Source organism: Megalops cyprinoides, chromosome 20 (genome assembly GCF_013368585.1).
Source record: "Megalops cyprinoides isolate fMegCyp1 chromosome 20, fMegCyp1.pri, whole genome shotgun sequence".
NCBI lineage: Eukaryota > Metazoa > Chordata > Actinopteri > Elopiformes > Megalopidae > Megalops > Megalops cyprinoides.
Genome location: NC_050602.1, coordinates 27,889,692 through 27,902,500, shown reverse-complemented (window position 1 = coordinate 27,902,500; position 12,809 = coordinate 27,889,692). Strand labels below are relative to the sequence as shown.

Here is a 12,809-nt window from a genome sequence, read left to right as displayed (position 1 = left end):
ATCAGGCTCATAGAGCACCGTGTCCAGTTCAGAGCACCTCATTTCAATGACATGAAAACTGAAAAAAGTGCAGAAAAGGGCAACAAGACTGGTTCTGTGTGTGAAAGATGCTGCTGAGATGCTACTTGCAACTGAGTATGTTTTGGGCAGATGCATAAAAGCTATCTGCAAGGTCATTTTTTTCCATCATTTTAAATCCCTGGACTAACCTTGAATAAAAAGGGAAAGGTCTCTGTTTTATCCAGGACTAATGTCTAACACAGTGCATAACTTTAAATTAAAGTTATTACATTTACAATATGTATGTTCATGCACAACACATTTTTTTGCAAGCCTGCACAGATCTATAAATGTTTAATGTGTATGGATGTGTCAGTTTGCTAGTTGATTTAGACTGTAAGGCCATCCAGTTGACATAAGGGTCAGTGGATCTCCTGCTAAGAAGTAATGCCAAAAAACAGTTCACCCCCTAGCAATGCTACAGTATTAGGTAAGCATGCTCTGATATTCTGACAACCCTGTCGTCTATCATTTCTATGTAATTTTATTTCAGTTCACTAACCATTTTGAGAGACTATGTTCTTTTCCACAGAATCAGTATCAGCACAAATCATACTTCTTATATATACTTAAACACGGCAGATGGTCAATCATTATTTTTCTTCCACCTGCAAGGCATGGCAGTGTCTTTTATGTATCACTTTAATTAGCTCTGAATCAGGAACGGGGGCATTTTCACTGATGGCAAATGCCAAATTCCTGGAAAGACAATGACTGTGCTTCTGTAGGGTGTATTACCGTGAGCAGCATTTACGAGGCACGATTTAATGTCTTTAGTCTCAGCAGAAGGAGAATCTGGAAGAATTTAATTCATCTTTTCCAAATGTTAAATGAGATTAATAAAGAGCGCTATAGCAGCTATTCCAGGCTGTGTTCTGTCAGCAGGGCCAGAGGGCAGAGGGAGAAATTAGTTAAAGGTAAATTTCACGCTCACGCTAAGAGGTGTTTTCCTCCACGCTGAGTTCTGTGTGCATGGTGGGGATGTGTCGTGGAGGCAGCGACCCTGAGAACGTGGAGGATGAGGTCTGACACACCGTTAGACACGCTCCACAGCCTGGGCTGGCTGAATGATGTCATCATGTAACCGTTTGCTCTTTTGGCTGAAAGCATCTTTTCCTCAGTCTCAAACCTACTGATGATTGAGGTGCTGTTTTCTTGATACTAGCATCCAAATTCCTGCGGTGTGTATTTTTCTAAAAGCAAAAGAGTGATATTTCTGTGGATACTAAGTGTATACAGTATGTTGCTTTTTGTAGGTTCCCGGTGGGTCTTAGCAGAGACCTGCTGCCTTTTCTCAGGGAGATGAAAGGAGAGAGGCTGAGCAGAAACTGCTCTCTCTGGGTCACCGTCTCCCTGGCGCTGCTTCAGACCCAGGGATTACCACACTCAGTTTGGTCCTGGTTGCTCTGCACAGATCAGGCAGAGCATCCCACACACATTTGTTAATCTGGGAAAAATGCTCCATGCTTTGACCAAGATAGACAGCACAGTGTGTCACCCTGTGAGCTGAATCTCCAGCAAAGAGCTGTTTGTTAAATCAATGCCTTGTTCTTTAAAAATTCCACTATGGACACAAAGGAAAACTCGGTTGTCTCCTTCCAGTCATAACTCTGAAAGTCAGGCCAGGCTTTACCACTCTTGTCAGTATTACATCATTAGTTGGTGTTTTTTTATTTTTAAAATAGCTGCTTTACAGAAGAAATATTAATCATAATAATTATTTAATTGTAATATTTAATGTACGGAGTAAAGTTTAGTTGTGATAATTGTATGATTACGAATAAAATTTGAGAAGCAAGACTTTAAAACATAGCCTGAGTTTTGCCTCGACGTAAATCTGAATATGCGTTCAGTATTGCTGTTGTGCTGGATATTCTGCTGTGAGAGATGTCCAGCTTTGCCTCGACGTAAATCTGAATATGCGTTCAGTATTGCTGTTGTGCTGGATATTCTGCTGTGAGAGATGTCCAGCTTTGCCTCGACGTAAATCTGAATACGCGTTCAGTATTGCTGTTGTGCTGGATATTCTGCTGTGAGAGATGTCCAGCTTTGCCTCGACGTAAATCTGAATACGCGTTCAGTATTGCTGTTGTGCTGGATATTCTGCTGTGAGAGATGTCCAGCTTTGCCTCGACGTAAATCTGAATACGCGTTCAGTATTGCTGTTGTGCTGGATATTCTGCTGTGAGAGATGTCCAGCTTTGCCTTGACATAAATCTGAATACGCGTTCAGTATTGCTGTTGTGCTGGATATTCTGCTGTGAGAGATGTCCAGCTTTGCCTTGACATAAATCTGAATACGCGTTCAGTATTGCTGTTGTGCTGGATATTCTGCTGTGAGAGATGTCCAGCTTTGCCTCGACATAAATCTGAATATGCGTTCAGTATTGCTGTTGTGCTGGATATTCTGCTGTGAGAGATGTCCAGCTTTGCCTCGACATAAATCTGAATATGCGTTCAGTATTGCTGTTGTGCTGGATATTCTGCTGTGAGAGATGTCCAGCTTTGCCTCGACGTAAATCTGAATATGCGTTCAGTATTGCTGTTGTGCTGGATATTCTGCTGTGAGAGATGTCCAGCTTTGCCTCGACGTAAATCTGAATATGCGTTCAGTATTGCTGTTGTGCTGGATATTCTGCTGTGAGAGATGTCCAGCTTTGCCTCGACATAAATCTGAATATGCGTTCAGTATTGCTGTTGTGCTGGATATTCTGCTGTGAGAGATGTCCAGCTTTGCCTCGACATAAATCTGAATATGCGTTCAGTATTGCTGTTGTGCTGGATATTCTGCTGTGAGAGATGTCCAGCTTTGCCTCGACATAAATCTGAATATGCGTTCAGTATTGCTGTTGTGCTGGATATTCTGCTGTGAGAGATGTCCAGCTTTGCCTTGACATAAATCTGAATATGCGTTCAGTATTGCTGTTGTGCTGGATATTCTGCTGTGAGAGATGTCCAGCTTTGCCTTGACATAAATCTGAATATGCGTTCAGTATTGCTGTTGTGCTGGATATTCTGCTGTGAGAGATGTCCAGCTTTGTGCTGCTGCACTGGTCTCCCACCACCTTACATGCACTAGCAGCAATGTGTACTTCTTGCAGTGGGCCTTTGCCAGGACTTAAACCTGACGTTCCTGAACTGTTCAAAGGTACATTCTTTCACGTAATGCATTGATTTTTCTAACCCTTATCTGGCACAGCTCCTCAAAGTATCACAGTTCTCTGTATTAGAACAATTCCACCTTTGACTTGGACAGATATAATGAGAATGAGAGCTCTGACTACTTAAACACTCTTCAGCATCAGAGGAACGATTCTGCGTTTGTGTGGCTGTGGAGTGTAGTGTATAGCCTGTGGGAGAATTGTGTGAGTCTTCAGAAGAAAAGAGGAACAGAGACCCTTTGCCAGCAGGAATTTCTGAAATTATTCAAATATCCCCATGAGAAGGCTGTATACAATAAGTCCTGCGCTGTCAGGGCAGAGCTGTTGGAGCTGCACTCTTCTGGGTCCTTTTCCACTGTCTTTTCTCCAAACATAAACTGTGCTTCAGCCGTGGTGACCTGGATGCCCCTTTACGGCAGTGTAGCATAGTGGTTAAGTAGCAGGACTCATAACCGAAAGGTTGCCGGTTCGATCCCCGCTGGGACACTGCTGCTGTACCTTGGGCAAGGTACTTAAACCACAATTGCCTCAGTAAATATCCAGCTGTATAAATGGATAACATTGTAAAGAACTGTAATCTATGTAAGTCACTTTGGATAAAAGCGTCTGCTAAATGAATAAATGTAAATCTGATTTTCTGGGCTTGGTTTGTGATTCTACTTCCTCTAGGCTCCTGATCTGAGCTCAGATTAACGCTGCACAGTAAGATATGCCCAGCCTAGCTAAACTTGCCCAGTTAATGTACATAAGCTAGTCATATTAATTTATCTAGCTATAGTCACTTTCCTACAATTGCTAATTCTAACCAGCTTTAACCATCATTGTTAGTGAGGGAACTAGGTGTCATAATCATATACTGAGCTAGCTGGCATGCATGATATTCATTGTACATTACCATTGTTATTTTAGGCTATGGGTATTCATTCATGCATGCAAACATATATACAGACACATATACACAGAGCTCACATGTGCTGTTACTTGGCAACCTTTGTAATACAGCAGTAGAAGCATGCTGGGAACTGTAGTAGGGCTGTCTACCTGTTTTGAAGTGGTGAAGCTGGCCGTGTGCTTGATATAACCACAGCTCTCATGAATTTTAATGAAACACCTTTTTTTTCAATGCCATGGAATACTGTCATCACAATTAACTTGATAACTGTCAAATTTAATTGTAAAAGCGGTCTAGTGTGACATCCGCAAGTATGACAGATGGAGATATGAAGCCTAATTCCTCTGAAATGCATCAGTGATCCAAATGCTGTGTAGCTCTCCGTGGACTTGCCCATCAGGCTTTCCCCCGATCTACATCTCTCTCTGAGGAAGCAGGAAAGTACAGTAAGCAAAAACCTTCCTTTTCCGCCTGGCAGGAGGAATCAGTATACTCTAAACAACATATATTTACCTTTCCTGGTGCCACTTAATGTTAGAGATATTATTGTATATTAAATATGATAATATATTTATAGTTTATTTGTGGAAGCCATGGTCATGAGAATAAGAGGTAATGCAATTGTTGCTGTTCATGATGTGAGCTCACAGACATATCGGTTTGTAAAAAGTATGTAAAAAAAAAAACAATTTCAAAACAATATTAAATCTCAGTGAAGAACTGCAGAACCAAAATGCATGTGCGTAAACATTCATAACCTTTCAAAGTTTATTTTTGTTGGCTTTCACATACTGTATTACAGAATTCATGGTCTTAGTAAAATTCCAGATTTTGCTCTTTGCTGAGAGAGGTAATGTGATTTACATAAACAACTGCAGAAGTGGATGATAAAGTAATTAAATGTAAAGCCTAGACTCCATATTTCAGATGAATGCCCTCCTAGTCCTTATTAAAAATGCGTATTTCCATTAATTTAAACAGTCCTCAAACTACTTAAAATGCTAATAAATGCTAAATCACTTTAAATGTGTATTCCACCAAAATGTATACTGTAGATCAAGAAGTTTAAAGTGATGTTTGTGCCCCTGAAGTGAACCATGTCACCAAAGTATATTAAACCAAACACTGAAATAAGCAAGAAGAAGCAGTTTTGTCAAATGCATTATTAGGAAGGAACACATTCCTTAATACTAGGCAAAAGCAATTTAAGTAATAAACTGAACCTCATACAGGAGAGGTGTATGCAGAGAGAATGGGAGAGGGACGAATAAGCAGGAAGGAAACGACAGTTCGGATTCACAGAGGTGGTATGTGAGGTAGGGATGCCTCCCCACACGGGGAAAGCAGGGGTCCGAAGCAGAGCCCTGGTGCACAGCCGCACTGACAGCACAGTGAGCCCGTGTCACCTGATCAGCGTGAGGGGATAAGAAGCCATCAGTACTGCTATGGATTCCCCGATTAGCTAAAGCAGGAAGACGAATGAAGTGGTCTTCAGCACGGCAATCAGCGGGGATGAAAGGGAATGAAGTCACAGTCGAGAGACGGTGCTCTGGCAGAGAGTAATTTACTGACAGAGGAGAGTGTTTCTGTGGACAGAGTGCAGGGAACCTGGAGAGGGTCAATTAGAGAATGCTCAGAGAGATAGAGATGGACAGCTCATTCAAGGACTTTGGAGAGGACATAGAGGCAGGGCAGCGAGCAAACTGCCTGAAGCTCAGAGATTTAGCCATGAGGGAGGAAATACAGGATGTGAAAGAGCCGAGAAAAGTGAGAGGCTACAGGGTCCTGAGGACAGGTGGTGCTGTGCTGTAACTGCAGAATCCTACAGCAGGAGAAGCAACAGAGAGGAGAGCATGATTCAGGTGAAATTTCAGGAAAGGTTGTGGGAGGAGATGTTTTTAAAAAAAGAGATTTCACACTTTTAGTGTTGAATAAGAGCAATCAGGGCAGAGTGGAGTTCGGGGAGTAGGTGGAGGATGGACGAGAGATTCCAGAGCGGAGACTGTATGTGGATCATTACAGATTGTGTAATAGGTTGAATTGATGATATTTAGCAGGGGTCAGCAGAGGTGAAAGGTCAGGGAGCTGAGAGCGAAACTGAGGCGTGAAGAGGTGGAATAAGCGGCGGCAGATTGGGCAGAGGCACAGTGGCAGGGACCCAGGGAGGGTTTATCACCATGGAGACCGTGTGTTTCTTAGCGCTCACACTTGCCAGAGGAACTGAGGAGTTGCAGTATTAAGCGTCTGTAGCGTTCAGGATTTCTGGTGTTCAGGAGGGCTTCACTCATTCACTGTCCTCAAACGGTACAGCAAGCAGTGGCCCTCCACCATCAGCCCTGTATCAGTAATATGCACGTCTGCTCTGACTGGATTAATACTGTTGACTTGATGATATTATGAAAACTAGAAGTCATGGACAGGATATTAGCCTCTGAAACCACCCAAATGGTGGGGTGGAAACAGTCCAGCTCTGAATTTCACTGCATTCGGGATTAAAGGTGATCCTTTCCTCAAAATCCATCAAAATGCTCTCTAAAAATGAAAAAGATAGCCCTCCTTGAGTTTTAAGTTTTAAAATTAAATTGTGTTGGCTGGGAATTTTAGATGAAAATAATTACCTCACAGTAGTTGATAATAGCAGCTTAATGTACATATGCATGTCTGGTATAATTATTTCTGTAGAATTTCTCTGGCAGATTGAGATATCTTTCTCGATAACCTACAATATTATACATTCCACAGCTCAGCAGACGAGGAGCTGCTGTATCATTTTCATGTAAATGCTGAAAGCTGCTGGTTTGTGCAGAAAATGACTGAAATGAGTGAAAGTAAATGAGTAAATGAGTAAAAGGAGTGTAGAGAGAGGAGGGAGCAGGCCCAGGTGTTCATGGTTCTTGTGGAACCTGTTTGCGAAACCAGTAATGATCCGATTCAGCTGATAGTGATTGGAGAATAAGACTTCACTGATCTCATAACAGCGTGGATCTCTGAGTGTTATCACTGAGTCAATGATCAGAAAACTCATGCTGTTCTGCTTAGGGGAACAAAGTCGTTTATTTGTTTAAAGGAAGTCGGTTAACAGCAGCACATGGGGGCTCTGTTGAAGTGTCTCCACTGAAGTGTTCGCAAGGCGATAGCTCCCCTGTCTCTGGGTCGGGCCTGGGGGGCATCTCTGGGTCGGGGTGGGGGGGTGGATGGGTGGGTGTCTCTGGTTCAGGGCCAGGCCTGGGGAGTCCCGGGGCTGAGAGGAGAGCACAGCTCATTAGGCAGAGTTCCGGCTCACTTCGTTGGAGCCCCCCCACGCCCCCCCGCCCCCCCGCGGCGTCTGTTCTTTCACACCGAGGAAGCGGCAGCAGTCATGCAGTGAAGAATGGAGTGCAGGCTGTGCTTCCCTCAGTCGGGCTGAACACAGCCACAGCGCTCTGTAAACAGAAGATTAGCACTCGAGCGGCAGTGTGCAGACAGCAGGGAGCGGAGCGGGGCCCGTCGGGAGGCCCTCGCTGTCACGCGCGGCGTGTGCGGGGGGCGTGCGGGGGGGGCGTGGCCTCTGCCTCCTCATCTTACATGCCCACGGAGCGCACGATCAAAACATTTGCAGTAAACATGTCTCCCGGGTGTAACCCCATCTTAATATGAATGAATTATGCTGATCTACCATCTGGGGAAACACAACACACACGTTCAAAACACGGCTCACTGTGCTCCAGGCTGTGCTGAAATATTTATTAAAATCATTTAATAAGTGCATTTTGTTTCACCTACACTTGCTGTATTTCACCTCATATTGCACAACAGTGATTATCTCAGTTTATTCTGTGAATTTCTGAGCTCACTGATAAGGGCCACTACTGTCCCTGCATAATCAGAGAAACTGCAGACGCAGAGTTTTCCTTTTTGCGAGTAATCGGCTGAAAGTATGTAAATGTTAACAAATGCAAACAGATCTAAAATGGGCTGTCACTTCTGAAAGAATCCGTCTGTGTGTTGGGAAGTGATTAGACTTTGACTTTGACGTGCGAGAAGTGAAATTTAATCCACAAGAACGTGTTAGAGAAGCAGCAGATTGCAGAGGTGCAGCAAGGAACAGCAGCAGAAAGGAGAGGAGAGGAGAGGAGAAGAGGGGAGAGGAGAGGAGAGGAGAGTCAAGGTGGGAGAGGAGAGGAAAGGGAGGAGAGGAGAGGAAAGGGAGGAGAGGAGGGGGAGGAGAGGAGAGGAGTGGAGAAGAGAGGAGGCAAGGTGGGAGAGGAGAGGAGAGGCAAGGTGGGAGAGGAGAGGAAAGGGAGGAGAGGAGGGGGGAGGAGAGGAGAGGAGTGGAGAGGAGAGGAGGGGGAGGAGAGGAGAGGAGTGGAGAAGAGAGGAGGCAAGGTGGGAGAGGAGAGGAAAGGGAGGAGAGGAGAGGAGAGGCAAGGTGGGAGAGGAGAGGAAAGGGAGGAGAGGAGGGGGGAGGTGAGGAAAGGAGTGTAGAGGTGAGGAGAGGAGAGGTGGGAGGCTCCAGTGAGGAGGTAAACGCTGAGAGGAAAATGAAAGGAAAATGAAAAGAGTGGCTGATGCAACCATCAGAGCACAGCGGTGTAACGCGGGTGGCGACCAAGCCGAAGTCAGAGCACAGCGGTGTAACTGGGCTGTGCTTTTGCATTAAAATAAACAGCCAGATAAGCAGGCGTAATGCTATAAATATTCTCTCTATGAATGCTACAGCATATTCACTGCTGTATGTTCAAGCTGTGCAGTGTACACACTCGCTCCACTCGGGGTCCTGTCTAAAAGCCAGCCGTGCCCATTGTTCTCACTTCTCACAAAAACAGCGCTGTTCCTGAAGTCCTGCTCTGAACTGACCACAATGCTGGTCATGACACCTGCACCTCGGAGTCACACCCACCTGCACATTGTGTAAGTGTGCGCATGTGGGTGTGTGCTCGTTTGTGCATGTGTCTGTGTGCTTGTGTGTGTGTGTATGTGTGTGCGTGTGTGTGTGTGAGTGTGTGTATGTGTGTGTGTGTGTATATGTATGTGTATGCAGAGGTGGACACGCCAGCTTCAGAAAGTAAAAGTACTGCCACGTATTTGTTCCACCCATGCACTACACCAGCTGAATTTAATTAGCACAGCTCTTCAGCCAGGTAGAGGAGCTAATCAGTGAAATCACCTTGTTTAGTGAATGGCTAGAACAAATACATGGTATGACTGAAGCCGGGGTGTCCCCCTCTGCATACACATACATATACACACACAAAAATGACACGAATCAGAGAAAGCGCATTTGCACATATAAAAGCATTCATAAGCCTATAGCTAATCAGGCACAAAGCATGCTCCTAGTTAAAGTACTGTAAATAGTCTGTTAGCAGAGTATGTTAATGTATACATTCTGTGCAGTATTTGAATGTATAATACCATGAGAGTGAAATGTATAACCCAGAACATTCAACTGCTTGATATAATCATGCATTTTTAAGTTAAAAGAATTATTTCATCACCACTAACACAAAGACTGAGATTAGTTTATGGATTTCAATTTCTGTAATGAAATAATAAAGTAGCTTCATGAAAACAGTCTGATGTGCGAATCTGAGAATAATATAAGCAGGCAGCAAAAGAAATTTCCCTTTAGGATGACTAATGCTATTTACATTTTTCATTTGCTCCTTTCTTTACTCAGTAAAACATTCACAGTTTGCCATCTGATTACTATAGGTTTTATTTAATGTTTGGATCAGTCAGCATTTTCATAGAAAAGCAGTAAAAATAATAAAAGTCTGAGATTCATATTTGGTGAGATATTCCGCATTAGCGTGAGTGTGTTGTAGTGCACACAGGCAATTTCACAGCCAACGCAGCTGTTCAGCACAGCACACACTCCTCAGACCCGGGAGAACCCGTCGCCCCGGGAGACGATGACACTGCATCTCCTGCCCGCTGCGTCACCGGATGCACAGCGTGAAGGTGGAGGGCTCGGGGGCCTCTCCCCACGGCCACGCTTTGGGGGACACCCCTCCCTGCTCTCACACGTCACTGCAGGGATTCCCAGAGTCGCAGGTGCACATGGGGGGAAATCTCACTGTCTGGCAGAGAGCAAACATCCGGTGCTGCTGCGCAGAGAGGACTGGGGGAAAAAAAGGGCATGGCCCCTCCCACAAGGACACGCCCCTCCCACAAGGACACGCCCCCACTCACAAGGGCACGCCCCTTCCCGCAAGGGAACAGCCCCTCCCTCTATGTCAGTTGAGGTGCAAACACGTTCCCTTTCCCACAGAAATCTGGATGCAGGGTTTTATTTTGTGGAGTTTTATAGTTTTATAATGGCAGAAAATGTTCACATCAATTACAGCATGCACCTGGCAATTATCTGTAACATCATTAAGCTGTATCTGCTGTGGAGGCTGTTCTCCCCTCGCCCACGTTCCCTGCACCACTGAAATCGCAGCAGATACGTTATCAGGCCAGCTCAGCGGGCCCATGCAATAATGGAGACACATGGGAGCCCGGAGTTTTCCTTAATTTCATGGTACGACACGCTTGTGTAAAAGGGTGGAGATGTACTGCTCTCCCTCACGTCCCCGTGTACCGCCTGCCTCTCCCTCTGCATTCACGTTTTCACCATCAGATGTGGCGGGACGGGAAGAGCCTGAGGAAATGACAGGTTCATTACGGAGCATTGATCAGTATGAGAATCAGGTCAGATGAGACTGTGCAGAGATGGCAGGGTCACACACCTCCTGCTGTAGGGAAGGAGGTGACACGCCTCTGGCCAGCGGCACTCAGCGGAGAGACACGCCGCACTGCGATGAGTGGAGCTGCAAACTTCTGCTGTCATGACAACCGCTGTCAGGGGGAGTCTCCTCTCGGCCGTCTCCTCGCCGCTGCCTCCTCGCGGCCGTCTCCTTGCGGCCGTCTCCTCGCGGCCGTCTCCTTGCAGCCCGTCTCCTCATGGCCGTCTCCTCGCCGCCGTCTCCTCGCCGCCGCCTCCTCCTCTGTTACTGCTGTCCTCGCTCCTCTCTGTGTCCGGTGAGAGAGAGTGAGGATGACAGAGGAAATCCCACAGGGGAGAACCGGTGGGAGAGTCCTCGTCTCCAACACCTCGCTGCTGCCTTTAACACAGCTGAGTTACAGCCTGCAGCCTTTAACGAGAGCAGGAGAGCCGGAGGGGGAGCGGGGGAGAGCCTGAGCTCAGCATGGAGAGCCAGAGCTCAGCGTGGAGAGCCGGATCTCAACGTGGAGAGCCCGAGCTCAGGGTTGGAGAGCCGGAGCTCAGCGTGGAGAGCCGGAGCTCAGCGTGGAGAGCCTGAGCTCAGCATGGAGAGCCAGAGCTCAGTGTGGAGAGCCTGAGCTCAGCGTGGAGAGCTGAAGCACAGCGTGGAGAGCCTGAGCTCAGTGTGGAGAGCTGAAGCACAGCGTGGAGAGCCTGAGCTCAGCGTAGAGAGCCTGAGCTCAGCGTGGAGAGCCGGAGCTCAGCGTGGAGAGCTGAAGCACAGCGTGGAGAGCCTGAGCTCAGTGTGGAGAGCTGAAGCACAGCGTGGAGAGCCTGAGCTCAGCGTAGAGAGCCTGAGCTCAGCGTGGAGAGCCGGAGCTCAGTGTGGAACGCTCTGTAGTGTAAATCCACTACCAGCCAAATATCAGCCGCTCTCTGCCGTGTGCGCCTATAGAGAGAAAATAATAAGGGCAGGAGTCTGTCATTTCTCTACCATGATCCTGTTAGCACTGTCATGCTAACCAGTAGAGTGTAATTACTGTAAATAATTACAGTTATTAAAATGTAGTAAAACAGTAATATAGTGATATTGTTCTTATTATGCTGTGATAAAATATTAGTAATATAGCAATATAGTAATATAACAATATGGATAAGCACAGGGGCACCGTAAGGGGGGCGGGGGGGTGATTCCAAGGGCCCCAAGCAGACAGGGGCCCTAAAAGATCCTACCATTTATTTTTGTTACATATATAGAGGCCCAGTGCATTAACCTTTCAGGGGGCCCAAAATTCCTACCGGTGTCCCTGGATAAGCATAAAGCATAAAGCTTTATGTGTGAGCCTTTGTCAGGGTCAGCCCCGACCTGCAGTGCTCTCTGTGAGCCTGTGCCTCTGTTTCTCACACAGCTGAAATACGCACATTCTGGGAGGAAAGGCTGTGTAAATCTGCCCCAGTGCGAACACAGGTGCTGATGTTTTGAATTCCTCATTCGTTTTGCTCTCTCCTGACAGACTGGCCCCCCGGCTGTCTCTCCGCTGGGGGGGGGTATCAGACTGGCCCCCTGGCTGTCTCTCCGCTGGGGGGGGTGTACCAGACTGGCCCCCCGGCTCTCTCTCCGCTGCCTGCAGTGTGACGGAGCGCTTTCTGCTGCAGTCTGTAATTGGGGTGTGTGTGGCACTGCAGTTTGGTGTCAGCATCCAGCCGCAGAGAACTGTCAGAATCCCCAAAAAGGTGACCATTTATTCCACTTAATGGAAACACCCTGCATTTACCCAGCAAGACTGTGAATGGTTCAGTAATCCATCATGATGGGATTATGGCTTCCTTCATCCACTCTGAAAGCCAAGCAGGTGGACTGCATGTGGACTGGATCTGCTGTTCTGCAGCCTGGTGTTCCTCTGGGTCAGGGCAGGGAAATCGTAGGGATATCACAGGGGAATCACAGGAAAATCATAGGGAAATCAGAGGGAAAACTCAGTGAAATCATAGGGATATCATACGGAAA

At 46.4% G+C, this 12,809-nt stretch overlaps 1 protein-coding gene across 1 annotated transcript in view; it reads left to right on the top strand.

Annotated features, from left to right (window-relative positions):
• The window catches only part of LOC118795932 (neuronal growth regulator 1-like), a 54,899-nt gene that overhangs the window by 12,730 nt on the left and 29,360 nt on the right, over nt 1-12,809 (top strand). The window lies entirely within an intron of this gene.